We start from the raw sequence: 25,770 nt of genomic DNA, 5'->3' as shown, positions 1-25,770 counted from the left end.
GGCATTCCCCGCATGGCTACCTTGCAGTGCAGGGGCAGGGAGGGTTGACCACAGGAGACCCCAGGGTCAGAAAAACCCACACGGAAAAGAACTGGGGCAGTGTGCGCTGTCCAAAACCAGAGCCTGGCCTGCCAGAGCCATGCTCTAGCTGCCTACCAAGATCCCAGCTGCAGGAGCACGGCGGCTGCAGCTTCCCAGGACCCCAGGTAAGGCTGCTGGGGCCAGCACAGCTGCCAGCCCCTCCCCCACCTGGTGGTAACCTGCCACATGCTTGGCACAGGTGTTCCAGCACTGCTGTCCCCAGAGAGCCAAATATCCACGCTCACCTGGCCGCGGCCTGTAAGCGTAAGACAAGAAGTTCCTAGGCTTTATCTCTTACTCTTGAATCTTGACTTTGAAATTATAGGGGCTAAAAGAGGAACTCGAGTGCTAAGTGGTTTTTCCTGTCATGACCTGAGTCTTGGCCAAAGCTTTAAGAACTGCAGTAATTGTCACAAGAGCTGCTGGCAATGTCTAATCCATCTTTTGACTGTGCTGCCTTGGCTCTCACTGCTCAGGCCTGAAGGAGAATGTTTGGCATTTGAAAGTTTGTCTAATGCTGTCCCAACGACACAGTCCAATAAAATATATTGCCTTAAGAAATCCTTGCCTCCACCTTTGAACACTCGCAAAGAAGATTCCAAACCTCATTTTTTGTTATTCTCCGTCCCCCTCAACCTCCCCACCTCTCCTCTAGGATCTTGAGAAAGAAACTGGGTTGTATTCATGTGATACTTATTTTGTGGAGGTTTTAGCTTGTGAAGTTCAGCTTTCTGTTGTTTTAGTTTTACAACGCATAGATTTTTATGTGATAAATCTGTGTATTAAAGAGCATAAATATTTAAAAATATATTTTTCTGTTTTAGTAGATTTTTATTTTGCACAAATCAATGAAGTCAAGGAGAAGACCCAGGAAGAGCCACCAGGCAAGTGAGAGGAAAAGATAATCCTATGGATATGCCAGGTGCAATGGGAACGTAAGGGACAAAAGATGACTGTATACAAGGAGAAAAATGACACTGCTCCTGCTAGGTAAATGCTAACTTCTGAAAGACATCAAGAGAAAAGAAGAGACAAAGGGGAAGGGCAGAATAAAAGGAAATGACAACACTATGCACAATAAGGCTGCTGGGGCCAGCACAATTTCCCGCTTCAGCCTCTCCTAACCTACCTAGGGCAACCTGCCACATGCCAGAGCATGCTTGGCACAGGTGTTCCCCAGGGACAAGTAGCTGTTTGTTCCTTGGGGAAGCAAACATCTGTGCTTGTCTGGATGCGGCCTAAAAAGGAAAAAAAATCAAAGAGTTCCAGATTCTGATATCTTGCCTCATGCTAATTAGCAACATTCTTCACAATTAGCCACAGTTCCATGGCACTTCTTATGAATTAAGTTACTAGGGTAGATAGTGGAATTGGGATCTAGCCCAGAGAGAGCTAATGGAAGGAGAATACAAAATAAAAAGCAAAACAAATACAGTCTGCAAATACAAGCTCTTTTATTAATGAATTGTATTTTACCATACTTGATAGGTCATAAAGAACATTAATACTTTTAGACTGTAGACATGACACAATTTCTAATCAAGTACTCTAGACAAGAAGATTCTTCAAAGTAAATGTATTCCTTAGTAAGAAGCAAACACACATCATCTGATCTCCTAGCTGCCTACAGCAGGTGCTATTTCAGTGCCTGGCCACTAGGTGGTGAGGCTGTTGGTTTGCATTTAGCAATGGGCTAACCAGGGCTGAAACCCACTAGGAGGCCAGACACACCACACAGAAGTAGTTAGCTGTGTTACTCTGAAGTCAGGCAGAAGGCAGGGTAGATTTTTATCTTACAGAGATGTATACAGTCATCTTCTCATAAATCAAAATTACTATGCATTTTTAAGGAGTAACTTTACCCTAGCTTCAAGTGTTTTGATACATAACAGGGTTTTATGTTGCATTTCTACTTCATTCTACTCTACATAGGTAGTAAATGTGTCATGTGTATGCTCTCTTAAACAGACCACACATTTTGAAAAATAGTAAGCTGGGTGATCTTTTTCTGGAATTTACCAAAATGTAGAAAAGAGAGATATTGCAATCATCTAACCTATGTCCATGGTTGCACTCAGGTTGGATTTTTTTATTTTAAAAAATCCTGTATCACAGACATGATGCTACAAGATGCTGCATATCCACTGAGTATTTCTAGAATTTCATAGACATTAGGGCCAGAAGGGACCTCAGAAGATCATCAAGTCCAGCCCCCTGCCCCAGGGGCAGGAAGTATTGATTGACCTCATTGCCTTTCAATAGCTCTCCATGGCCCAGTGCCTTCAGTGGAACCTCAGCTTCCACTGGTGTCGCAAAGACATTCAGCACATAATAAGATCAAGTCCTTTGATAGTTTTACTTTTGCTAGAGAGACACACAGCTCCTACTATCAGTCACAGATTCCTGTTTTTTAAAGTTTTAAAAATATCATTACATGTGCTGATGTCAAAAGAAATTCCCTCATTTCAAATAAATATCACAGTTTAGTTTTCATTTAAGTTAGGTATAAAACCCTATAATTCATCAACATCAAGCAATAATCAAGTTAGCCAAAAATGAGGAGGAGGCAAGGAATCATTTATGTTACACTAAACGAAATCAATCTCAGTGAATTTTCACAGAAACATACAAAAAGAAAGAGTTCTCTAGTGGGCATCTAGTCTCTACTCCTGCATCATGTCAAGGTTGATATTATTATTGCTAAATCATACCCCATAAATTGATGGATAGTCTATCCATGAATATCTCCATGAAGGTGATTTAACAGCTTGTCTTAGAGATTTGTTCTGTTCATGCACCAGTCTTACAGTTGCTATTTTCCTGGATAATTAACATATATTTTTCCTATTGTTGTTTATTTTAACGTCTTTTTTTTTGTTCTTCAATTAGTGAGGCTAATTGGTATGTATTGGTAGACACTTATGTTTCTGTTAGGTCTCTTCTAGATTGAGCCTTTCTACTGCTGAGAATATTTCTTCATAGGTCTTATTTTCCAAACCTATTGCTGCTTTTGTTGCTTTCATATAAATCATTTCCATTTATTAACAACAAAGCTTAAGGTAGTTTCTGATGGTCTAACGTGAGGAAAATGCTCACTCTTGAAACTAAATAGAAAGCAGCTGCCAATAACTCTGTAGTCAGAAAGAAGTTGTCATTTCTCTGTATCAAAATACATCAGTTTTTTTTAATTCTTAATCAATCAGTACAACAAAATGTGATCTCATTTTCTGAATCATAAATGTGTATCCATGTCAGCATCTGTTTGCCTAATTTGATCATAGAATTACTATAATTAAATATATAGTAATGGGAAATGTATACATAAATAGCAAATCAATTTACTGAGAGAACACTGTGTCACAAATAAATACTTTATCAGAACATCAGCATTGTTCAGGCAATGGGATATGATGATAATTTTGCATCTCTATTTCCATCTGAGATTTCAAAAATACTTTCCAGTCTCACAACCTTTTTGTAAAGTATTATTGATACCACTTCTGAAAGGGCAAACAGGTACAGAGAAGATAATGCACATACTTTTCAAAAGTGTCTATTCACTTTGGGTGTCTTTATTTTACCAATTAGAAACACAGGATAGGATATTATTTTTTTCAGAGATCACCAGCAATTGTACTACCTGACAGTGTACCTTGGACAATGTATCTAAAAATCACATTCAGGGTTCCTTATTGTAATCAAAGTAGAAACAGTGACGGACTGCTGTTAACTCACTCCTCCCTATGCCCCATGTCTACCCCTGCCCACTCGCCATGGGCAGGCTGCACCGGTCAAAAAAAAAAATGGCGAGGGGCCTAATACTTTTTTTTTTTTTTTCTGGCGCAGCCAGCCCATCTGTCATGCGGCCAGGGAGTGAGATGCCAGTGGCCCCTGAGCTGTGGGAGGCCCCAATCCTTCCCCCCACAGTGGCAGTGCCCACCCCCCTGGGTGGCACCCACCCACTAGCAATATACCTGGGTGGCCCCAGGAGGTGCTGCCACTGCGGAGGGAAGGACCGGGCCTCCCCACAGCTCAGGGGCTGCATGACCTGGCAGTAGCTTGCACAGGCAGGCTCCACTGAGGGCGGGGTGGGGGGAAAAAGCAGCAAGGGATCTGATTTGTTTTCTTTTTTTCCCGGAGCCTGCCCGCATCTGCTGCGGCCAGGGGGTGAGCTGTTGGCAGGCCAAGTGGCTCCTGAGCTACAGGGGGGCCCTGGTCCTTCCCTCTGTAGTGGCAGCACCCCCCAGGGCTGCTCAGGCAGGGTGCTAGCTGTGTGGGTGCTGCCTCAGCTTGCAGGCAGCACCCGCCTGATCCAACTCTTCCCAGAACCCATGTGGGAAGCAGTGCCTGATGGGCTTTCAGCACACAGGCTTGGTGAAGAGTTGGATCTGGTGGGTGCTGCCGGCAAGCTGGGGCAGCACTTGCACAGCTAACACCCTACCCAGGCAGCCCCAACAGCCGCTGCTGTGAAGCGAAGGACTGGGGCCCCCCTGCAACTCAGGGGCCATCCACAGTTCACCTCCCAGCTGTGGGAGAGTCAGGCAGGCTCTGCTGGAAAAAAAGAGAAAAAAACGGGACCCTCACCACCTTTTTTTTTCCCCCTCAGTGGAGCCTGCCTGCACAAGCTGCTGCTGCTAGGTTGCACAGCCCCTAATCTTTTGGGGGGCAGGGGGGTAGCAGTGCTTCCCTCTGCAATGGCGGAGCCCCCTGGGGCCTTCTGGGAGGGGTACTAGCTGCATGAATGTTTCCCCAGCTCACAGGCAGCACTCACCAGATCCAGCAGTGCACAAGGTGCTGGAAGCCTGGGCAGGCTCGGGCTTGGTGGGCTTCCAGTGCCACATGCACTGTCCCCACCACCTTCCTGTACTACCCGGGAATGGTCTGGCTTGCCCCTGGGGCCTTGCAGGAAGGTGCAGGAGGGCAGTTGGGTGATCTGGTGGCCAAAGATGGCAGGGACAGTGCATGGGGTACTGGAAGCCCACCAAGGCCAAGCTTCCCCAAGGCTATCCGAGCTTCCAGCACCCCGTGCACCATCCCTGCCACCTTCTCCAGCTGCCAGGCATGTACATGTGCACAATTTTTTTTTATCCACAATGGGACAATTTGTCCCGATCAAACTAAAATGCATCAGAGGTGGTGTAAGTTGCCACACGCAAATTTTTACACAAAAAATAATCATGCATGTGTACATGGTGACACCATTACATTTGACAAATGATGATTTCTCATCACTTTTTGTCATGTGTACATGGTCCCACCATCATGTGTACAAGCGCCTTGTAACAGACACCCCTAATTTGAAACAGTGGTTCACAATTAAAACTCCACAAAGTTAAAAACCCACTGTTTCAGTTTAGGGGAACAACTCCTCCCCCCTTCCCTCCCCCCAAATGTGTACAAGCACCCAAGAAGATTTAGAAGTCACTTTTGACAATTTGGTCAAGAGCAGTTTGCTCGGCATTCCATTGTAAGTCTGACACAGAGCCAGGCATAGAACCAAAAAACTCTAGTTCCTAATTACAGTACCTCCTGTGATCTGCTTATCTGTAATAAACAGACCAAGGCAATGGTTCTTAACCTTTTTAGACTCCATACTTTTTCTAAATTTAGTGGTACCCTGGTTGAGAAATACTCCTCTAGATATATAGGAATCATCTTTAGTGTAAACCAAATTATAACTATAAGTCAGGAGAAACAGAGATTAGCATTCTAAAAACTATGCTCAAAATATCTCAGCTTGCTGAATATTAAGAAATATATATATCAGTGACAATATCTGAAAAAAAGGGCTGAATTTCTAAATATTTTCTTAAAAGTTACAAATAACTGTAACATCACGAGACCAGAGACTTTCATATGGAAAAATCAGAATGTCTGTAATGTATAAAACAAATGGGAAACAAAATTTACTATAAGAAAGGTGTGGGGAAAGGAAGACTAATAAAAGTGTCAATGAGGTGCTTTCATCAGGGGTAAAAAGAATCACCTGAGGTGAGGAACTGAAGGCGCAGACGTAAGTGCAGTTCCCCAGTCTAACACATGACACTTCACAGAAAGTTCCATGAATTAGAACAATCCTCCAAACTTGACAGACGTTAGGGTTAGGGACAGAAGTTCATTGCACATAAACCAGTTTCAGAATGGCCCAAACTGGTTTAAGATAAACCTGGCTGAATGTAGTATCAGACTTAACTGATTTGGGTCAAACTAGTTTATGAAAATTCTGTCCCAGACCCCTTCCTGGTTTAAGTTAAACAGAGTCCCCCAGCATCCCAGCATGCTTCCAAGCCCTGGGCTAGGCTGTGCTGTCTGCTCCAGGTGGCGCAGATTCAACCCAGTGGCTTCTGCCTAGCGCATGGAGATCCGGTTCCAGTTCCCCAACCCCTTCTACCCACTCCGCCCACTTGACGCAATGAGCAATCCATGTAGGCAGGCAGAGCGGGTGGAAGACAGCCAAGAGTTGGAGCCAGATCTCCATGCACTGAGCTGAAGCCTCCCCTCCTCCAACTCTGCCCGGAGCAGTGTAGTAGGGGCAGAAGTAGGAGAAGACAGAGCCACTGGAGGCGAGGGGAAGCTGCATCTTCTGCTTCGCTCACATCCAGCTGCAGTTCCTGCTCCTGCCACACTGTGCAGCGCTGCTCCAGGCAGGTGGAAGCTTGAGCCAAGTGGCTTCTGCCCAGTGCATGGAGCTCTGGCACCTTCCACCTGTTCCACTCACCTTCAGGGGCTGCTCATCATGCCAGGCTGGCAGAGCAGGTGGAAGGCACCTGGGAGCTGGAGCCAGAGCTCCATGCATTGGGCAGAAGCCACCAGGCTCAAGCTTCCCACCTGTCCACCCAGAGTGGCATGGCAGGGGCTGGGGCTGAGGTGGCAGCAGCAGCTGGAGGTGAGCAGGGTAGAACAGCCCTGCCAGCCCCAGCCAGCACACAACTTGTGGTGTGGCTGCAGCTGTTGGGTGCTGTACAAGGGGGTACAATGGTAGCTGCCAGGCTGTGAGCCCAGCAACGCCTCTGAGCCAGCCCAGGTAGCCTGCTGCCTGGCCAGCTGCTGCCCATGCTGCTGGGCCCAGCTGTCATGGAGTCACAGCTGGCTGAGAAGGCCCCTGCCCTTTAGGCCTGGCCCAGGCTGGCCCCTCCTCCATGAATCAAAAGTGAATGTCTTTCCACTTGCAAATCTGTTCAATCTATAAAGGTTAGACTAACCTGAAAAGATTGAATCAGTTCAAGCTCAGGCTTTTTGAATGCCTGCCCCTAGCCTTTTGATTCAACTAATAGTGTTACTTGGTTAATGCCATTTTATTTGCCAAAAAAACAAAAAATTAAGCACCAATTTGCTGACATATGCTTTAGTACAGTGGTTCTCAACAAGTTGTTGTGCACATGCCTCTTAAAAACAGAGGCATGCAGGCTAATTCTGCCAATGACATGTCAGTGCTAGCACTCTGATACCCTTGAAAGTGTTCTGCAGCACTGGGGTGCCACAACAGCTTGGTTGAGAACCACTGGTCTAGGGTCTAGGGTTATAGACAAGTGATCAAACTGCAGCAAGTTAAAAAGAGGGCAAGGACTTACTATGGAGCAGCTGACATTCAGTAACTGTCCATGCCCTTGCTCTTACCTAATAGCAAGTTAAAGCTAAACCACTTAGTTACTATGAGTAAGCTCTCTGCATTTAGCTTTTGTTCACTTATGGACAAGAGCAAGTAGGAAAACAGTTACCATGTGTCAACTGCCATACACCTTTTAATTCTCTTTTAATACATTTTTAAAAGATGTATTATCTGCCATTTGAATGTGTGTCCCTAGCCTTGAGATACTCTCCTCATCAATTCGAGATGTTTTTAAAAAAATATCATTAACTTGTTCTAATTTTTTGTAGCACAAGCAACACAGTCTATTTAAAATTTTATCATCCACAATTATATTAATATACAAAGTGCAGAGCAGATATAAATGTAGTTTATTATATGAATCGGAAAGGCACTACGACTACTGAAAATTAAACTTGAAGCTGAAATCTAAAACTGAAAAGTACAACAACTTAATTATGGAGTGCAGAACTGCTTGTTGGGCAAATTGTTCAGAGGAAAGGGAATTAGAAATGCAGTGTTAATTTTACTAGTAGTATCATCTTATTTTCATAACTAGCTGTAAAAGTTATTAATCAATTGCTCTAGCCAATCAAGCATAAAAGTTTGCAGACTATGAAGACGTTTTATTTTGCCATTAAGAATCACGTGTTAGAATATTTGCTCAGAATTATGCGAGTAGTGAAATAGCAGAGCAAACCTGTGAGATAATAAAAATTATCCAACTGCTCAGGCCTTTGAAAATGTGGTACCTGAATTATTTCCCATCCAACAGGGAATAAAAGTTTTGCTAAGCTGTTTCCTAGGAAAATTGCCTTGAGTTATAAATACATTCCAGATATCTAGGGCTGTATGTCCCTCTGGCCAGGGAACTATTCAGCCAATCGTGGATTTAGTCTAGAGAAGCAGAAAGAAATAGATGGTAAGAAATGGAGTATGCTCCCATCAGATTCACCTGCACAGAATTTGTGAGTAGAACAGTATTTCATCTAGATCATCCTGTGACAGAAGATAGCAGGAGAGTAGGAGTTTGACAGGGAACTGCATCAGGATCTGATCTGAGAAGAGGAAAGTCAACTCAGTAATTGGAGGTGAAATGGACTGGAAGGAGAGCCAAAGGTTTTAAAGTTTGGGTAGAGAGGGAAATGTGGCCTTCTGATAAATGGCACTGTTATGTATGGATCCCCCCTGAAAGAGAAAGATGTGTCTCAAATGCTATGGAGAGTGACAAGACCAAGATTTTTCCTTTGGCTGGCCAGAAAACTCAAATGCCTTACTGGTGGAGATTGTAACCCTCCATTCCCAGCCATTCACCCTTGTTGGCCTTGATCAGAATTTATGTTCATTTTTTTTTATTTTTTTGTCTCTCTCAGAATCATAGATGGTAAGACCTGTGATGTGGGACTTAACAATTACTCAATTTTTTCTTTGTCAAATTAAAATATTCATGATACCTGGTATTCTTCTGGTAGCTGGAAAGTGTTTCCCCTAATAAAGGCTAGGGCTGAGTGAATAGCCCATTATTTAGATTCAGAATAAAAACTCTCATTGCCTTCAGTGTGAGCCAGATTGGATTCTGACTGTCTGTTGATAATGTTTCCCCACTCTCAGATCTCAAGAACCTTACACTCTATAAAACAGCTTTATGCATTTTCCCAGTCTTTGTTACAGTAAGATTCACATGTAACTGTACTGTTGCTAGTGCTGTTGTTGCCATGGTTATGTCTTCAACATATTTCTCAACAGGATTTTTCCTCCAGTAATATGTAAGAAAGGATAAAGTTGTTTTTGCTCAAGAGGCTGTAGAGGATGAAGAGGTAGGTATGAAGAAAGGTAATGTGGTTTTTATTTCTTGTCTGCAGAACATATTGAATAAAGTGCTTCTGCTTTTTTGCTTAAATATTCAGTTCTGCTGTTCAAATTACAATTTACATAAGACTATGCAACATACAAAGCCTGATTACTAAAACCTAACAGTTCCTCATGTGGTCTTATTGTCATCCTTGGTATGAGGAAACTACTGATTCCAAAACCGCAATTCAACATCCTGGAAGTGAGAAGACATGGGCTGTGCCACTGACTGGCTGCTTAACCTTAGTCACATCGCTCCTCTTTTGTGAAAAGGGGATAATGAAGGTTTCCTTATAAGCATATGGAGATAAAAAGATGAAACGTGCAGTATGCAAACTTCTGTCTAGATGATACAGAACAATGCAAATAGACCAAAGGAAAGGTATGTTTACACTTCCTAAAGTACCCATACATAGAGTCATCCTTTCACTGTTAGATGGGAGAATGCGCAGCAGTGTTAATGTTATGTGTATTTTAATACCGTATGGAAGCTCAGAAAAGTTATTTTTCCAAACAGTTGTCATTGATTCTGCATTACCTGTGCAGGCGCTTCAAAGATGCCTATCATCTTGGAATCTAAGGATCTGATCCTGCTCACACCAAAGTCAATAGCTTGACTTCAGCAGTGTGGGACCATGAAATGAGTGCAGATTCTAGCTTATGCCATGTGGCAAGCAAAGATAACAGTTTAGTCTTAGGGAAAAAGGAGAGAGAGGTGCTGATGAAAGTTGTTGATGTTCTTTTTCTGGAGCCTCAAGAAAGACTGAGACTTTTAACACAATCTATTACAACAGTCCACATTAAAGTGATTTTTTTCCCCTTGGTATTGTTGTATATTTAATGCTACTGAGAACTGTAAGATGCTGGAGTTCCAAATTTAACATTCTGTTAAAATTGGATGTTATAGACCTAAGTACTCGTTTCAACAGAAAAGTATTACAATAATATATATAGTGTGTGTAAAACTATCTCAGGCTGGTATATATTCTACTTTGGCATGTCTGAAAATTAATTGCTTTTAAACTGAATAAGCCATTAAACCCAGATCCTTGCCACTTTTGTTTCAATTAAGTAGTGGCTGTCTTTGTGGGTAGATCCACTGATATCAGTAGAATTACATACAGTAAGATCCTACTCAGTGTTACTGCCTTAGAACAGGTTTTGGCAACATAAGGCCTAAGGACTGGATCTGGGTTGTGTAGCCCATGGATCCAGCCCACGGAGTTGCAGGACTTTGCATGTGCTTGTGTCTGTGCCTGTGCCCACTTGGGCTGAGCAGCAAGGAGCTGTTCCAGAGCCAGGGAACTGAAAGGTGTGCCTGCACTGCTGCAGCTTCTCCCCATTTCCTTCTTCTCTTTTTCCTCCTCCCACTGCTCCCCAGTTGCAATGTGAGCACAGCTTCCAGCAGAGGTGGGGTTGGGGAGGGGGTGGAGAGTAGCTGCGCTGAGGCCAGGGAGCTGGAAGCTGCTTCCATGCTGCTACAACTCCTCCCCACTCCTGTCCCCCCACCCTCCTCAGCCCAGCCCCAGCATACCATACTGCATCTAGGATGTGCAGGGGTGGGAGAAGCAGTGGTGGTGCAGGCCCAGCTCCCAGCTGCATGGGTCCAGATGGGGCACAATTCTAATTCAGGCATATTGCACATACAAAATAAAGACATTATCACTAGAAGCATATGCAATATTAGATTACTACATAGATGCAAAGGGGCCCAAAATATAGTTTTTAATTTTCTAAATGTTGTGTCTTTAAAGTCTCAGCCACTGTATTACATTAACAAAGTTTTTTCACATTTAATATGATAAAACTCTTGTGGTATTTTAATATTTGGTTTCATTGATACATTAACAAAATTAATGAGGGGCTTCAGGTACTGGTTGAAGTTGTGTTTAGGTTCACAAAGTCATTGCTGTATCAGTTCACATTTGCAAGGGTTTCTGTGCAGCCATGAGGTGTTGAAACACACTTTAAAGAAAGCTAGATGTTGGAAAATCTGACTATGATATAGATACTTGAAGTAGGCTACATGCATCGTACCTAAAAAATTTAGATTTTATTTAAACCCCTCAAATACCAACTTGAGAAATATTGTTAGTGACAACCACAATACCAGTGATTAGTAGTAGTTTAGATAAGACAGACCTATATTATTACTGTAAATTAGCCTCGGGGTTCAGATCCAAATCTTGATTCTAGTAGCCTAACTAAGGGGAGACATCTAGGGCAGCAGTCTTGGGTGCTGATTTTGAGCAGAGTGGGGGGGGTGGCATTCATACAAATAACAGCCCCACTGCTGCCAGGAGCTATTGCTGCCCCATTTGTTGCCTCTGCCTAGGGCGTAGTACTACCCTGTTATGCCTCTGTTGGATTCAGACTTTCCCAAAATTCACAGTAGTTAGATATGAGGTTCTGGTTCAGCTCATTATAGAGAAAAGGGCCTGTGACATAGAAGCATTTGGATCCAGGGCTGTAACTGAGGCCCATTTCAAATTGTTACATAATTGGACAGTGCCCTGAGACATGAAGGATGTTATACAAAGATAGGATGCTTTTACTACAGATCTGATTTTTGACAATTCTGTTACTCTACTAGGTGCAGTCTGCAGAGATCCATAAATCTTCAATCTCCTGCTCTCAGAAATAAAAATACACAAAATTAAACAATATATAACTTTATGTGCTTTTTGCTATGGCAATTTAAGAAGCCTTTATATTTGGACGCACAGTATGTGAAAGTGTGGTGTACCAATTTCATCCTTTCCCCTGTCCTTATGCCATGCTGTGATGTTGTCTCTCTAAGAGCCAATGATAATGGAAAGTGAGATAGACACGCTGCACACAAGGATTACCAAGGAAGCGGTTACCCTAGCAACAATAACCATGTGAAAGCAGACAGAACTACTTCTGCACTGCTTGTATGGGTTTTTTCCCCTCTGGTCTAAATAGCACAGATAAAGGAATTGGATGCTATGCATCTGATTCTGAATCTTTTGCAACCGATGGAATTACAGCAAGGCAGAGAAGTTCAAAGCATTTGAAAATTTGACAAATGGGCAATAGCCTTTTATATATTAATAAGGGCTCTCAAAGAAGTCTCTTTTTCCTATTAGAGTGTCATTGCCTTAGCCATTTGGGTGAGACAAAGTGGACTGAGAGGCAGGGTTGAGCATTTATTATCTCCACAAAAGTGAGAGCATGACAGAGACATCAGCCATAGTAGTTTTAAATTTATTATGAAGGACAGCAATTTTTTATACCTTTAAATTAAAAAAAAGTGTTCTTGCAGGTGTGAGAAACCCTTTTCACCACTGTAACAATGGAAAAGCCTACAGGGCATTCCACTGTCTGGTATGAGAGCTCTTTCCCAAAAGACATAGAGGAGAACTCAGACAAACCAGCTCTCTGATTTCTTAGTGCTTTCAAGTAGTTTATTATATTAGCAAACTCCTCCTTTTAATCCATATGGAAGCAGTTTACAATACAGGAATACAAGCGATATCTGTGAAAGGCAGAAAATACTGGTTAGTAAGTGAAAATAAACTTCTAAATTGCCATGCATTGCTAATATGTTCTGCCTTTGCATTCTGCATATCCCACCCTACACCGTGTTGCTTACTCATCTGTGTTCCACAGGTATTTTAGAGGGAAGCATGGTGTAGGGCCCCTCCTAACCATCTTTCTTCTAGTCCTTTTCATAAAAAACAAAACAAAACAGGAATTCTCCCTGGTGCTTGGGAAGTGGCTGTTGTACCAGTTGTGCAGCTGGCATCACTCCATTTTTCCTCCTTCCTTTGGAGCTCTTTGATAGATGAAGTGGATTTTGTCAGTACAGCATGATGGCACCTCCTGTCAGGAAGCAAAGGAGACAAAATAACTGATTTTTAATGCTACTCTTTTTTTTTTTTTTAACAACAAGGACTATATCCTTCATAGCCTCACCTTTTTCCTTTCTTTATTTTCCTATGAAGAAAAAAGAAAGGAAAAGGGAACATAGAGTTAAAGGAGAAATGGATAAGAATTGAAGAAAAGAGATACATTTAGTCCTTGTAGCTGCTACTCTTTGAGATAGACAGGGCCCAAACTTGTGCTAATGGGGAGCAAGCTGCTCTCTTCTTCTTTCTGCCTAGTCTTAAGCATACATTATCTTAGTTGTTCCATTCAAGTGGCTTGCTCCAGGTGCTTCACAAGAAGATACAGTTTTATATAATGATTACCCCACATGCCAGTGCTGTGTGTCTACAGCATAGCCAAATTAGCAGCTCTCACCAGCTTTATGGTCCCAGAAAACATAATCTAAAAAGTTGCCCTGTTTTGGTCTCTGGGCTTATTGCACTTTTGGTATCTTTCTTCCAGCTGGTTCTTTCACTATGTCATGGTTGACAGGAAACTATTTCCCTTCTTTCCCTATTGATAGAACATGTTGGAACAGACCGTTAAAACTACTAACTTTGGAAGAAGTGTGAGACTTTTTCATCAAAAACTGATTATTAATCTCACACTACAGCAAACCACGCAGAGTACTAGAAATAGCTGTGCTGGAAGAGATCTAAAGAATGCTGACAAATTAAATTTCCAGAAGAGGTTTTGTCACTCAAGTTTGACTAAGCTATAAATACTTTCTAAAAGAAATACTTAAGAACAGAGAGTATAAGAACGCCCAGTTGGATAAGATTTCAGATGAATATATACAAAATCTAATGCACATTATACTTTTACTAGCAAATTGCCCATCAACAACAACAACTTTCTTGATGGCGACTTTCTTGATGGCATTGTGCATCTAATTATCTTCTCACAGTGGCATTTTCTTGACTTTCTTGATTACATTGTGTATTTAATTGTCTTCTCACAGAGGCCTCCTCTTGTTGGTGTTCTTGATGGCATTGTGCATCTAAATGTCTTCTCACAGTTGCCTGTTCTTGGGACTCATTTGCATGGGTCTCTTGATGTTTCCTCAAGTCCAATCACCTTGTTCATGTAGCTTGGTCCTCAAGGCTTAGTCTGTCTGCCTGTGTGTCTGTCTGTCCATAACGCTCTTCAAGGGCGCCAAGGGCTTAGCGTGGCAGGGAGGGCAGAAGGAGAGGCCAGCTGAGGAAAAGCGGGAGCCAGGCTCCCAGCTACTGTGAGGCTACTATCTTGATGGTGCTGTGCATCTAATTGCCTTCTCCCAGAAGTCAGGACCCCAGCTCCCACTTTTCCTCAGCTGGCCCCTCACTGTGCCCTCCCTGCTGCACCAGACTCCCAGCACCCTTAAAGAGTGTTATGGACAGACAGACACACAGACAAATGGACTAGGCCCTTTATATATAGATATTGTTATACTCGTATCACACTATTCATGATCTGTATCTGTGCTTTAGACAATAGGACATAAGGTAACATCCTTTTAAAGGGTTCATTGATTATCTTCACAAGAAGACTTGGCAACCAGGTGATCCAGCTAAGGAAACGTAGAAAACTGAAACAGTATCTTTATGGTATGCTGTTCTTTCCATTCTATCTCACAAAAGCTGTTCTGTCAGGATGCAGCTGTTCCTTAGGTTAGATGGAACTGAAACTGTGGACTGTGACCTTAACAATACAGTAGTGTCCCACTGCAACTCCAATAGGATTTCCTGGCATTTCCGAAAGTTGACTATAGTAATATTCTCTTCCATATTTTGCCATTATCCAATGCTATATCCTCTTGTATCTTTTTTGTGGGAGTGGAGGGATCTGAGGGATTGGGAGGTGTTAGGGGCAAACAGTGTAGGGCTTTTGGCTTCAAAATGGATGTTCTGGGTTTCAAAGATGCCTCCAGGCGCCCTGGGTTTTCCTACAGTTTTTGGGAGCTGATTCTGCTCAGACTAGATATACTATGGGGGAGAGATCTACACTACTCACAACCAGATAATTAGGAGAAAATAACATTAGGTAAATATCAAATATCAAATGGTTTCCAAGAGAACTTCTCTGTTTCTGTGGATATCCCTGCAGAAAGGATTGCTTTCAATATAAAGTAATTGCCTTGCAAGATTATCAAGTGTTCTATTGCTACTCTGGAGGATAGTATTATATTGGAGTTGTTTATTTGTTTTCTTTTCTCTATTATGCAATCAATAACAGTGATTAAAAAACAGGTTAAAACAATTATTGTGCTTGTCACAGGCATAGAATGTGATCAAAAAAGGGGAGTAATTGCAGTGGAAGGTAAGGTGGTTCATGAGACCATCTCTCTAATGGATGTAATCTACAGCATGAAAAATGTGAGGACCATTTCCTTAGGGACAGCAACAAAATCCAAGGAATTGTTAAGGAAAAATCTAGAGAGAATTTCTCTTTCTCCCTGACATACACATTTGGTAGCATGACCCTTTGAGTCACATCAGGAAATATATGGAAACCTTAAGGTTATTTATTTATTTATTTGAGAGAGAAGTAAAAATTTTTGTGAGTGATATATTTTATTGGACCAACTGTGTGGTTGGGACAGATATAGGCAAGCTTTCAGGTATCATAATATACTTCCCCAGGCCTCTGTTTGTTTATTTACTTATTTGCCATATTTACCCAAATACAAGGTGACTTTAGCTGGATTAGCTGCATGCCCGCTCTCCTGCTACATCCAGGCTTGAGGCTGAAACCAGAGCTGAGCCACTGAGTGCCCTGGGTTGGTACTCAGGTCTAAAATGAGGGGGTCTTTTCCCTATGGTGATTGGGGGGGGAAGTCTGTTCTTGGATTTGAGTAAATACAGTATTTATTTGATTTATATGTCATCCTTCCCAAAAACGGTCATGGAAGGTTACAATAAGAGCACAGAATAACTTGTACAACAGGAGTGTAATAAGAAAACAGAACAACTTAAACGGGAACTAGAAAATCCATGTAAAAGAGAGACCCCTGAAATAGTAACTCAGCCTGCCTTTATTTGCTAAATGCCTGCCCAAATAGGAAGTCTTATAGCACTCTCTTGGGGCTCTAGAGGTTGTTACAGAGGTGAGGAGAAATGGCTGAGATGTTGAACATCTATTTAAGTGTCTAACTTCCTTGAAACTGGAGTTATGCATTGAAATACCTCTGAGGGTTTGGATATCAGCGCTGCAGACAGAAAATTGGGGTAATATACTTTTTAAAAGTTCTTTAAAAGAAAAAATTATTTGCATTTCATCCAATGAATTTACTCTTTTCCTTAAGCATCAGTTTCCTCAAATGTACATTTTTTCATATTTGTCAGTCTTTTTATATTTTTCACTCTGGATTTATTGCAAACAATTCTTTGCAAGTATTTATTGCCATCTCTTTAAGATGAGTTAAATAATTGCAATTAGCTAGTAAATCGTGGTATTATTTCTGACTGACATAAGGAAATAAATAGGTACTTATTGGGTGAATGCTTATGCACATAAATAACAAATCAAATTCCATAAAAGAGATACAAACACAGACACAGCAAATCCATTCTGTAAGAAATTAAGAAGGCACATTTGTAGGGGGTTTTTAAGTATTTTCCCTTCTCTAATCAGTTTTACACTAAGTGGCAATACAAAAATAGGAACACGAGTGTATTTGTGTATGATCTGGGTGTAGAGCTCACCTTCATCATTTCGTTATAATTCCAACTTGCTGTGTCATAGAAAGCAGAGAGAGAAGTTCTGAGAATTAGTAGAAAGACAGTTTCCCTGTGAACTTATGTATCTGAAATGCCTTTCCTGACAGTTTGCCCAAGAGTGCATCTGTGACAATGTTCTGATGAGGTACAACATTTTGTTTCTTTTCCAGTAATGTTTGGTGGGTTACGTATTGCTGAGTGATGAGCCACGTTCCTCCATTCTTAATGCTGATTCAGATATTTTATTTCTGAATGGAACCCACTTTTCCTTTGATGATGACAATATTTTCATATTATGCCTTTTATAGGACTCATTGCCCCCTTGATTATTAGAATTGTCTGAACAAGAACACCGGATTCAAACACGCTTGAACCTCGGGCTACTTCACAACCACATTTCATGACTCATTGCTGTAACGTTCTGAAAGATTCTGAATGGCTGAAACTCCTGAAATGCTGCCTCTAGAGATCCTAAACCTCTTTTGCTGTTTCTTTTTTTTTTCCTTTAATATAATTTTTTGGGGGGAAATTGAAAACACACTTTCTAAGCATCCAATAGATTTACAACATTTTTAGTAGCTATTCCTTTATATATATGCCAAAGAAGAAAGTGACATTATAAGAAAAATATTGCGTGTCATATTCTTAGTTTGAGAGGATTTCCTGTTTCAAAGCTTATCAGTTTGCTTCAGTGTGGAAAATATAAGTCATAATACGTTTTCCTCTAAATAAACAAGTTAAACTTTCCCATCTCCAGTTCGCAGAAATAGTTTTTTTGGCTTTTCAACTAATGGAGCCAGCAATGTAAAGAGCACAGGTACCAAAATGGACATGCTTGACTATAGTAGGTTGTAATCTAATGTTTAGAATAATAATCACAGGACTTACAGGCTCTGACTTCTATGTGTATGGTCTCCAGTTTCATAACACACTTTTGTACTTGTAAAAATAGCATGACATATTCTTGTAGTAATAAGAGATCACAATATTATTCTGCTAAACATGCACTTTACGGATAGCTTTTTTGAAAGATAAGGTTTATAATAAGTCCTCTGTGTGAAAAAATTTCCCTGTAAAAGTGAGACTAATGAAGGTAGGTTTTTTTCTATTCATTCAAGAAATATTCCAGAGCTGATCAGTTTTAGGTGAGAGTTGCCACTTCTTATAAGATAGTTTCTTAGTTTTTGCTTACAAAGCATCACTTATCAAAATATCATGGCATGTTTCAAACTCTCCATGCAACGAGGTTGTAGGGAAATGACTTGAAAGAAATTGTAAAAGGGACCCTAAGGGGAGAAAAATTATGGGTAGCATATTGAAGCCACTCCAAAAGCGGTAGGGATGTTGAGCCATCCTTTACATGAGAGAACTTAATTGGTTCAAGTAGCGCTTCATCTCAATTATGGTTCAGAGTCCGTTCTCATTTTTGTTTACAAAAAAATTCACATTGCTGCATCAAAGGCTAGAAGTGGCAGGAATCTTTTGTAGTGATATTTACAATGGCACGGCAGTCTTCATGCTACTAGTGAAGACCACTGTGGTACTAGTGAAAGCAGTCAAAGGAAAATGATGATGACAGAAAACTCACACTGCTGAAAATCTTTTTTATTCTCACGCTAATAAATGTTGTTCTTTTCTTCAAAAGAAAAATGAACTGCAGTGTTCATACAGATCCATTGCTTTGCAGTCTGCTCTTGGGCATTTTGTTTGCAATAAATTAAAATGTAAATCATGCAACAAGTTTATTTTTGCTATGCATTGTTTTTAAAATAATAAATGCTTTTGGAAGGAGAACAGTGTCACCCAGTTTACCCAAAAAGGTTTGAAACTGGCTTCAAACCTTGTGTACCCATTGAGGCTTCTCTTTGGCTATTTGGCTATTCCCTTAAAGATTAATTCCCATGTATTCCTTTTTAGGATTACTGAGGACTGAGCTTCACTTAAACTGGAGTTGGATTTTGTGGAAGATCCAAACAAAATCCATTTACCAATATAAATGCTTTTTTTGGATCACTTAAGCTTATCCCACCCAGACCTCAAAACCTGATCCTGAAGTACAACCTGATCCTAAAATTGATCAGCTCTTATGGAACTTGCAAGCATGCATCAAGTGCAGGTCTTCAGTTTAACCTAACCACACGATCTCTTTCTTGGAAGCCCCTTTTCTGTTAAAAAGTCCATCCAAGGAGGATATTCAGATCTGGCTAACCTCATGGTGTGTTCAGGTCCATATATATCAAAGCTCACACTGAACGTTGTAGAGCATACCCTAGATCATGAAGCACATGAAAATAATGAAAGAGGGTATAGACAGACAGATTAACAGACAGACAGACAGAGGCAGCCTCATTGGTCCCTCCTAATTGTTCTTTTTAAACATTATTCAGCCATTACATGTATGTAAAATAGAGCTTTTAAGAGCAGAGCAGCATTTTTGCCTTGTTACCCAGGGTGACTGTAAAATTATGCCACAAAAATAGTTAGTCTTTGAGTGCTGGGAGCATCTTCTGTGTCCATAACTGTCATTTACTGTTCATAACATGCCATTAAGAGCTGTTATTGTATTAGCTGAAATACAATATAGCTTGCGTGCATAGAATGCCGAAAGCATCCAGCAATAAAACATGTAACTGTACATCTGTCAGGTAGCTTCCTTTCCTCGTATAGGGGTTACAGACATAATATTTCTGTCTCCTCTGTATTACAGGCCCTACCTCATATTGCTATAGAAATCACCTGAGATTTCTGACTATCTGAGCTTCTCCACTAACTATAGGAATTCTTTTAATGCAGCAATTATACTTCGTAAGTCCCATGTTCTACTGTATGTGTATTTTTGCCAGTCGGCCACAACTAACAAGATCTTTTTAAAAGAGGAGGAATATGGGATATACTTAATAAAATAAGACTATACATGTTATATAGCATCTTACATCCAAGGATCTAATAATAATTCATTAATTAGTTAGGCATTACAACACTCAGGAAAGGCAGATAAACATGAACAGAATGTACGAAATGCATCACCATCCAGGAACTTGTCACTCAACGGTGTATTCATTAACCATATTGGTAGAACTAGGTATCCCTACCTTAGAACAGAGGCTTCAAGCACTTCATAGAATCTTAGAATTATAGAGAAGTAGGGCTGGAAGGGACCTCCAGAGATCATCTAGTCCTACCCCTCTGCCTGAGGCAGGATTATCCTTATCCAAATCATCCTAGACAAATCCATTGTCTAACCTCTTACACAGTCAATCCTGACACAAAACCTAAGACATAACACCCCAACCTGCCACTGGTAAATCAGGGGACCACACTGTAGGGTAGCTTGTCATATTTTATGCTTTAAAGTTGCACCTGCTTATAGGGTGGTGAATTATAGTATTGTTTGAACTTTTTTTATATTCAGCCTTATTAAATCATTGCTTAAGTTTTGTATAGCCTCATTATTATCTGGACTTTTTATGTTGTTTATCAGCTGGCCTTGAGTTGTTTTTTCTAGAGCTCATAGTGCTTATTATATTGTATTCTTTCTTTTTTATCACTGTGAGAAGGTCTTCCAAAATAACATAGCAATGGCCTTGTTACCAACTCAAATTAACTGAACTTGGCAATAACTGGCTGAATCAGAGAGATGAGATGATTGGCTATGTTAATGAAAGGTGATAAGAGAGACCAATGGACAATGCCCAAAGTAAGACAGCAGAAAAAGACCAGATTAAGAGGTGTGCTCATGATGAGTCTGTTGAACAAAGGAATATGCTGCCAGGATAAAATATGGACAGTATGCTGACTGCAGAGAGACCAGACCAAAAGCAAAGAGTCATTGAAGGAGTGAAGTTGAAGAAAAGCAAAAAATGGGGCAGAAAGAAAGTTAAGTGTGTCATCATCATAAATCCAGCCTTCAACACCTGTCTGTACCATCCCAGCCAACGACACACCCTTTGCTTTCAGGAACTGAGTGGCCATCTTTTTTGTTGAGCAAAGTAATATCTGGGATCAGGTGAGATTATTGTACTGAATGTTTTTCTCTCTCTGAATATAGAAACTGCTAAGATAATATTTGTTGTACTAATAAAGTTAGACTTTGATTTTAGGACACTGAGTTGACTGTTTGTATTTCATGTTGTATTTAAGGGTTAATTGTGCTTTAACAATCCTAAGCACTATGGTGAGCAGTGGTGCTAACAATGTGTCCATTTGTTCTAGAGCCAACATAATCCACAAGTCTAAACAGCTTTTCTTTATCCTTGGTATACTTATAGAGACCAATCATATCTTCTTGCTGCCCTCATTTTACTGGTTAAACATTTGTAGTTTAATTTCTTAAGTTTTTTCCTCCATTCTCTTGATCATCCTACTAGCCTTTCTCTGTACCTGTTCCAGTTTAAAAAAGTTGTGGATGGCCAGAACTGTAAGTAGTGTTACAGATGAGGCTTCACCTTATAGTATGGCACTAATATTTCCTTATCCTTATTGGAAACACCTTGCCTACTATATCCAAAGATCTCACTTGCCTTTTTTATGGTAGTGTAGCACCTGTGGCTTACAGTTATCCTGTGATTGGCTAGTGTACTATATATGAGCAGAGAGAGGTAGTTAGCTGTTAGACTGAAGTCAGGTAAAAGGCACCTTATAGGTTAACTAAATCAAATAGGTATAACACGATTTCATAAGCAGAGGGCTTACTTCATCAGCATCTGTAAACTTACCTAAAGTTAACTTCTTCTGATAACGTATGTGATGAAGTAAACCTTCTGCTTACAAAAATTTATGCTATACATCTCTGATTTCCTGAGTCTATAAAGTGCAAACCTACTCTGCCTGATGCACTATAGACATGCCTACCTGTTAAACTTACTATGCCAATAGATCAACCACTTTGCACACGCCATGTTGCTCCACTCAGATTGCTTTTTAATCTGGAAACAGTATAGCCATGTCTATGGTGCAGTTCCTGTAGGCTGATTAGTATGGGAGGGCAAGCTAGTTATTAGGCCTGCGTGAAGCAGAAAGTATTCACTCATCCAGATGAGCCATGATGTGAGCGAGCAGCCCCAGGAGAAGCTGCAGGGGCTGGGGGGAATGATCAGGGAGCTGGGGGAATGATTGGGAGCTGAGGGATCAAACCAGGAGCTGGGGGGAAGCCCCTGTTCCTTCCCCCAGTCTCCAGTCATTCCCCACAGCTCCCTGATCATTCCTCACAGCCCCCATGGCTTGTCCCGGTGCTGCCAACACTGCCTGCTTCGCCCTGTTAGGGCGGCAGCCGGGGGAGCAGCCAGACAAGCTGTAGCTTGAGCTGGCAGCCCCAGGAGAAGCCATAGGAGCTGCGGAGAATGATCAGGGAGCTGGGGGAATGATCAGGGGCTGGGAGAATGAACAGAGATTTCCCCCGGCTCCCAGTTTCATCCCCTCAGCCCCTGCAGCTTCTCTCGGGGCTGCTAGCACTGTCTGCCTTGCCCTGACAGAGGAGCAGCCGGGGGAGCAGCTGGATGAGCCATGGCTTCACCCGGGGCTGCCGGCTCAAGCCAGGGCTTGTCTGGCTGCTCCCCCAGCTGTTCCTGCTGGCACTGCCTGTACAGTCTATGACCAAATCTCTCTGAATCAATCTGGAGGCTTCTGATTTGATTCTGAAAGATTAATGGGTCTCCTGATTTGATTCAGGTTCGGAGATTCGGCAGCTGAATCATACCAAATCTCCTTTGAATCAAATCGGCCACTGAAACTTCACACAGCCCTCCTAATTATCATGGTCATTCAGCTTTGCTAACCAATCCACTCAAAGCACCATACAGAAGCAACTGCACTCCATCCAGTGTAGGATGAAATCTGCATACAGCAGAAGAGCATATTTGAAGGTGCCACTATCCAGCATGGTAAGTTTACCGGGTAGTCATGCATAATACACCAATGTCTTGCCCTTCCACTATCCTTTCCAATTCACGTTCCCAAATCCAGTTACATCTCCCAACTTATAGCACACATTCTTGTCACTAGTTCCTACTAGTTCAGTGAGCTTTGCACTAGTAGATCACATCCACACATGCAATCTCTTTGTGGAACCACAAACTGCATGCATTGCACGTTAAACTGTGTGCAGTACCCCTAATTTGCAGCACAGGGCAAAATTTGATACCGGGATTTCCTGGTAGGAAAAAAGCAGGGCAAAGCCCATGAAAATAGCATGTGCCGGCACAAATGCAGAGACAGGCGAGCAGGCAGGCCAGGGCTGCCTAATCCCCCAGCTCCACATGTTGCAGAGCCCCCAAGATGAAGCACACTCTGCCATCACCATGTGCTGCTCCCCGACTGGGGGCTTCTTGCCACCTAGCCCTGCACTAAGGCACCCCCAGCCAGTCGTTTCCTTCCTGCTCCCTAGCCAGAAGCTGGGAGGAGCAGGGCATGGCCTGCAACAACAGGCACATGCAGGGGTGTGCACTGCAACACATAGTAGTGGCACAATTTTGTGGCTGTAAATTTAATCTCATATTACTCCAGTTTTTGAGGTCATCCAGTTCTTCCTGTGTGATATTCTGATCCTCCTCACTAGTTACACTGTCTTGTAACTTTGTATGCTCAAAAAAAATATCATTAGCACCCTTCTATTTTGTGCCAAGGTTACTTAAGAAAATATTAAATGTCAATCTCAAGACTGATCCATGAGAAACTCCACTACTAACATCACCCACATTTCATTAATACCATAACTATTGTCATCTTCATTTTATCTACCATACTGTGTTGGTACTAACTCCCATATTTTCTAGTTTTACTAATTGTTTCCCATATATATATGGCACCATATTAAATCCTTTACTAAAATTGAGAGACAGTTTCCCTTGATTAGAAAATATATTTATCAAAGGAAATTATCAAAGGAAAATATCAGCTTAATCTGGTATGTCTTTGTAAAATTTGTGTTTCATTTTTTTCCAGTTTCCATTTAATTTTAAAACTCTCTTGCAATATTTGTTTTAAAACCTTGCATACTACTGAGGTCAGACTAATGATCAGATTGTTGCAAAAATTACTTCCCCCCTATTTTTCTTATATATTGGTATTGCATTTTCTATTCTCTAATCACAATGTGCCACCTTGGGTTCAATAGATTTATTAAAATTTCTTGCCTCCAGACCAGTATTTTCATATGCTTGCATAATTCGAGGATTATCCCTATTTTAAACATTCTAAGTTATTAGAGTTTTGTCTCCACCTCAGATGTGGCAATTTATACTTCCTTACACTCGTTCCTTCTGCCATCCTTCCTTTATCCCCAAGCTCAGTATCAGTATCCTTACTGAAAAGCAGTGGAGCATTCAATTAGTCTGGGCTGTAAACCTCCCTTATCTTTAATCTTCATCCCATCTTCACTGCTTAGCAGCCTGGCAGGTCCCAATTTGTCTCTATGGGTGTTTATACACATGCTCTGGGAGTGGGGCAGGAGCATTTTAATTAGAGCATCTCCAAGAACAAGCTTTAGATAAAGCATCCCTGCCACTATTTGAAGCACAGGGACACTGATACATGAGATGTGGGAGGCTGCTGGAGTGCAGTAATTGCCATACTCCAGCAGTCTCGATTAATCGAGTCTGCTCCAATGCGCTGGAACTACAGTGCATCGGAGCAGTTCCTGCTTGTGTATAGGCACCCTATGCTTCCTGACATGAAACATATACATGTCCTCCAGTCAGTCCCTTTTTCCATTCTCTGTAGACTCTCTGCTTAGTCTAAATATTCATCCTGAGGTAGTTGCTCATCCATTAGGTCCTTCCCTACATCTTCCCTCTTGCTTCGGGAATCTATTAAGCAAGTTCCAGATAGGTTTGCACCTTTAACTTGAAGAATTGGAAAGCCTCCTCCATGTTTCAAGTCTACATTTCAAGTGTTAAAGATCATACATAGTAGGGCTGTGTGAAACTTTGGGTGCTGATTTGATTCGGAGGAGATTCAGCCCGATTCAGTGGCCAAATCTCTGAATCTGAATTGAATCAGGGGACCAATTAAAAGGTCTGAATCGATTCAAAGCTGTCTGAATTGATTTGGAAAAGATTCAGAGAAGTTCGGTGATTCAGGCAGTCCCCGCTGGCTGCAGCAGAGAGCTGGACCCAGACTCCATGCCGATAAGTAGGTGGTGGGGACAATGGGGGGGACGCCTGACAGGCCCCATACCCTGCCTGCTCCTCCAGACACCCCCATTCCCCATGGCTTCCCCGTCCACCCTAGCTCCCGGTTGTTTAAAAAAAAGGCCCTACTCACTGGGTGCTGCCAGGTGGGAGGGAAGATCCCTGCTGTCCCCCTACTGCCCCACATCATGTGAGGGGGCTCTGCCACAAGCCCCCTACCCCTACCCACTGTCCCAGCTCCTCCGTGGCTGCCCCGCCTGCCCCATCTCCCAGCCCTTTAAAAAAAAACACCCCCCCCTGCACTCACTGGCTGCTCAAGTGGCCTCAGGGGGCTCATGGAAGAGCCCTCCCATGCAGTGTTGGGCAGGGTAGAGCAGCGGGGAGTGGGAGGCAGCCCTGCCTGGCAGCTGCTGGTGAGTGCGGGGTATTTCTTTTTTTGTTTTTAAAGGGCCAGGAGCTGGGGTGGCGGGGCAGCCATGGTGCAACTAGGAGAGCGGGCAGGTTTGGGGGGCTCACGGCAGAGCCCCCCCATGTG

General features: G+C 42.0%; 1 long non-coding RNA gene across 1 annotated transcript in view; it reads right to left on the bottom strand.

The window, feature by feature from the left end:
- Positions 1-12,923: 12,923 nt before the first annotated feature.
- Positions 12,924-25,770, bottom strand: part of LOC109297258 — a 14,202-nt gene continuing 1,355 nt past the window's right edge. The window contains exons 2-3 of the long non-coding RNA XR_002097267.1: positions 13,137-13,366; positions 12,924-13,019 (exon numbers count right to left, since the gene is read on the bottom strand). This is a non-coding gene — a long non-coding RNA (uncharacterized LOC109297258). The remainder of the gene's footprint in view (positions 13,020-13,136; positions 13,367-25,770) is intronic.

The sequence above is a fragment of the Gavialis gangeticus genome, unplaced genomic scaffold (genome assembly GCF_001723915.1).
Source record: "Gavialis gangeticus isolate Ggan-Ray unplaced genomic scaffold, GavGan_comp1, whole genome shotgun sequence".
NCBI lineage: Eukaryota > Metazoa > Chordata > Crocodylia > Gavialidae > Gavialis > Gavialis gangeticus.
Note: the sequence above shows the minus strand (reverse complement) of the source record. Positions and strands in the feature narration are given on the sequence as shown.